A 4,912-nucleotide genomic window follows, 5' to 3' on the forward strand; every position below is an offset into this window, starting at 1 on the left:
TCTGGACCATGTTCTGTCTGGTTTTTTTTTTTTTTTTTTTTTTACTCAGCCAGAGGAGATCAAGTTTTGTGGTTGATGTAGTCTGTTGTAATACAAGTCCAGTATTTTTAGTAATATTTGTTATCTTTTCTTTTTTAATTTGTATTAGATGTATTCACTAACAAACAAGTTTTACCAAAACATTGATACGAAACTACTATTTGCATGAGTACTAAAATGATAAAACAATTTCCAATGATTCTTTTACACGGCCAGTGACAACTGTGTAAAGTGAAAAACAACTCTTTACACATGTATGCAAGTAAGTACAATGAAATAGCAAATGTAGTTCATAAAAATCAATTTTATAATTTTGTAGGCCAGAAGCGCGTTTAGTCCAGTGACGCCCGATTGGTTGTTAGTTGCTTAATGTTTGAAATGTAATTGATCGACGGTTGCATTTGACAGGGTCAGCCGAAATAGTAGTTTGAAAAGGTGGCCATTCGTGATGATGTCACATGAATACATGTTACTTACAGCGTATCATCGCAACCACATGAAATTCACATTCTGCTTCTACAACTAAAATCTTTCAATGTGTTACGTACGACACGACACGACATTTCATAAGTTTTGTGATTGCTTCTGTTTAACATGTTTAAACATATTCAAACGTAACTGTCGAGCTCAGGAATAACGTAACTATCTGTTTAGATACAATAGCTTACTATTTGATATGTGTTATTTAGAATAGTTGAATACGTTAATACGGATCTATTTATCTATTTAATCATATCTGAGACTACTATAACACAGAGATTGGTCACTATAGATTTATCGGATTATCTGAGTCTCCGGTAGTTAGCTACGTTATTTTAACGTAGTTTCGTATTCGACCGTAGCAGACGACATATATCACCTATCACTGAGAATACTATAACAGTATCGGATATTATTATTTTTCTTTTAAAAATAATTTAAAAACAAAATTGAATTAATCAAAAAAAAAAAAAAAAAAAAAGTTTTTATCTTTCAAATGCAGTTATATCTATTCATATTTAAATTTTTGTTTTTAATCATTAATAATTTGTTAATAGTTTGTTATTATGCGGCCACTCTTGAAAATGTGAATGTGATTAATCTTATCAATCTAACAGTTACATTGTTTTGCTACACGTCCGTTAATTGTATCTAATATACAATTATTTTACCTGTAAAGACAGGTAGTCTCATAAGCATGGGAGATGAATTTTGTTTCACAGCTGGGTGCCCAAGGTACACGAGGCTCCGTTTATTGCAGTAAACTTTTATTCTATACTTGTAAGGTATTTCACTGCTGAGTGCCCAATATACATGTTTATTTTAGTAAACCTTGTCAAATATCGTCGGTGCACTTGTGGTAGGATTCAGGAGGGTGTGGATGGGGTTTTATAGAATGGAGAAATAGGGACAAAAAAAGTATAGAATGGAGAAAAATGGACCGACAAATAAAGAATAGAGAAGAGAAAATAATAAGTTATTAAGATTTAAAGAATAGAGAAAAATGGCATAGAAATTATAGGAAATAAAGAACCCCCATCCAGACCCTCATTCAGATTTTCCAACGTAATTTTTTTTTTTCAAACAAGTTTCAACCCCCTCCCCCCCCCCCCCCACCACTTTTTTTAAATTTCCGTCTGATAATTAGGTCAAGTTTTTGCAAACAATGTAATAAACGGCGATCACAGAAGAGAAAAAAAATTTCATTAAAGGTAAATGAGTAATTTCCTTACGTAACAGATCAGCAAAGAGGTTATAACTGCAATGGATACATAAAGCAGCAAACATAAGCCCTACAAATTATATATATGTTCCCAAAATATCGCCGGCATTTTCATTTTTCAATTCACAATGTCCAGTAACATTGATTTTTTATCTTGGGATGATAGTGATCTCAATCTTGATCTTTGACGTGGTGAATATACTGCATCAGATATTGAATCTGAGGATGACTATACGTCCCTGCTGCAAAGACTGCAAAAACTACAAAAACTCCAAAAGAAGCATCAACCGCAAGTACATGTAAATCAGAACGAAGAAGCTTCAAAATTACGTGACTGAATAATCAAATTATCTCTATGTTAACATAAATAGAACCACATTAGTGTAAATTACGATGACATTTTTTCAACACCAGAAATATGTGCCCTCTTTCAAAATCCCGGACAAGAAATTTTGTGCTTCAATAGAGAGCTGTAAAGTTTTGAAAATTTGAATATTGTCTATTGTTAAAGTGTCGTATGTTTTATTTATATCGCTATGCTTTTTGTAACCCTAATAATTGAGCAACTCAGATGAAAAGAGTTGTGATTTGCTTTAGTTTTTTTAGCCACAGCAAATATAAATGTATTTGTTCAATGTTTGGTGACAAACCATGTTAATTGTTGTCGGCATGATGCTTTGTAAATAGGTTCCCTATAACATTTTTTTGTTGGATAACTGCTGACAGTTTACCATGTGAAAATTCTGAGAAGCCAAAAATAATGCGGAATGTATAAATACGTAGCAATGTCAGATCTAAACAAGAATGTTAAATATGATAGCATATATTGATGTCACCTTTCTGTAAATTCAACTTCGATTCACAACTGCTTGTCAATGGCAAATATTTCATGTACAGTCAGCCTGATTAAACAGAAATGAACTATTTTCAAATTATGTTTAAAGTTTGTTTTTATGTTATGTCGTTACACTAATGTCCCAGGCTAGTGGTGGTGATGAGCACCTAAAAATATTTAACATTGTCACATTCTTTATGTGCCCGTCTCAAGTCAGGAGCCTGTAATTCAGTGGTTGCTGTTGGTTCATGTCCGTCATATTTGAATTTTCGTAAACTGCTTTGTTATTGTAGACACTTCGTTTTCTCTAGTGAATTGTTATATATTTTCCATGTCGGGGACTTTTGAAGCTGACTGCACGGTATAGGTTTTCTCATTCTTGAAGGTAATTACGGTGCATTCCAATAACTTACATCCACTTCACTGAACTTCATTTGGACTAAAGGAGTTGTCTGATGATCATTAGCAAAAATATATAAAAATCTCCTTAAAGTTTGCTTCAAGTGGCTATTCCTTTAATATATAAAAATGTGTGGTTACTTGTTTTTTTTTCTTTCATTGAACTGTTATCCAAACTGAGCGTGTTAGTGAATTTCTGCATTCCTGTTTTAGTTTTAATGTATATAATAATAAAAATGTATATTCAAAGACTTAAATATTTATTTCTCCATGTAAGACAAGCATGACAAATTCAATGAAATTAAAAAAAATACTAAAAAAAGTCATTTTCTCCTGTAGTACTTCTCCCTTCTTCTAATGCGTGATTTCTTTCTGGGGGTATTCCTACAATAAAGAATATATTATAAATAAAAAGAAATAATCTTTGTCAAGTTTATAGCATAGGCAATTCATTAATTTTTAAGACAGTAATCTGAGACTTGAGACTCAGCAGTAATTGACCAATCATGTCAATATGGATCAAAATAGTTAAACTGATAAAGGATGCAGACCAAAGGTGCATGTACTTTTTACATCATGTTTGGGTCAATTATTTAAAAAAAAATACGTCTATTTAGGAACTCATGATGTACTGGTATTTCACATGGTGACACATTTTCATTGCATAATATTATTATACTAGCATGTATAGACTGCATATATATTATCAAGGGAACCAATATAAATCTAAATTTCTTTCACTAACAATACAAATTCACCTATCAGACCTCATGTTGTGTGTGTGCAACTTGTCTCGTGTGTTTCTCAGTTCTGCAGCGGGAACTTACTGATACACAAAAATTGGAATTTCATATAATTACAAATTTTACATCATTACATCGGTTAATTACTAAGGCTTGCACATACATTATCCGGAAAACAGATTGTTCATCTGAATGTAAGTTATGGGTGAGTTGCTCATGCACCCTGTCCCACGGACTGGTAATAACTCGAGGTTACTTTCCGGTTTGGTCGGTAAATTCAAGTCTATAACTGCACTTATTTTATTTAAAGTGCTTATAAACCAACATTAATGAACATGTCAAATCTTATATTCACACTTACCGGAACATAACACTCTTTATAAATCCACATTTGTTAATTATTATTTTCTCTTTCGCTTTCAAAAATGGCGGTCGAATCCTTCTTGTCAATCATTGCGAGTCACGTGCCGAGTCACGTGATCGAAGACTTACAATTAATTACTATTTGACTGGTCAGTACGGGAAGTGACCAATCTCTGTGTTATAGTAGTCTCAGATCATATTTATGCAGAAACAAAATAACTTAAATGGATTGGAATTGTTTAATCCAACGCAACAAGAAAAGTTATACATGTGCACAAAAAACTATTTACATTCTAAGCGAAATAACTCAAATTGAAACATTTAATTAGCATCTCACACAACTGTATGGTCAATAGATGAATAGCAAAAAGTCATAATAATTATGATAATGAAAGATTAATAAATACATGTGGATTGGCTAAAACTATGACAACAACTGTTAGGAATCCTCAAAAATGTATAAAACAATTATAACATAAGCAACACAACGGGTGCCACATGTGGAGCATGATCTGCTCACCCTTCCGGAGCACCTGAGATCACCCCCCAGTTTTTGGTGGGGTTCGTGTTGCTTAGTCTTTAGTTTTCTATGTTGTATCATCTGTACTATTATTTGTCTGTTTGTCTTTTTATTTTTTAGCCATGGCGTTGTCAGTTTGTTTTCGATCTATGAGTTTGACTGTCCCTCTGGTATCTTCCGCCCCTCTTTTATAAGGTGTTAGACATATTAGATATCTAACTTGTATCTGGAGAAGTTGTTAATAACTCTTACAATGTAACATCGATAATATTTTTTCTATTTTGATATTGCATTTTATTTTTATTGGGGGG

The 4,912-nt window shown here is 32.6% G+C and overlaps 1 long non-coding RNA gene across 1 annotated transcript; it reads right to left on the bottom strand.

Annotated features, from left to right (window-relative positions):
* Window positions 1-3,218: 3,218 nt before the first annotated feature.
* On the bottom strand, window positions 3,219-4,272 carry LOC127717854 (uncharacterized). The gene is made up of 2 exons (XR_007989440.1): window positions 4,080-4,272; window positions 3,219-3,359 (listed from the first exon to the last, which is right to left on the bottom strand). It is a non-coding gene; the product is annotated as an uncharacterized LOC127717854 (long non-coding RNA).
* Between the last annotated feature and the right edge of the window lie 640 nt (window positions 4,273-4,912).

The sequence above is a fragment of the Mytilus californianus genome, unplaced genomic scaffold, assembly GCF_021869535.1.
Source record: "Mytilus californianus isolate M0D057914Y unplaced genomic scaffold, xbMytCali1.0.p SCAF_10, whole genome shotgun sequence".
NCBI lineage: Eukaryota > Metazoa > Mollusca > Bivalvia > Mytilida > Mytilidae > Mytilus > Mytilus californianus.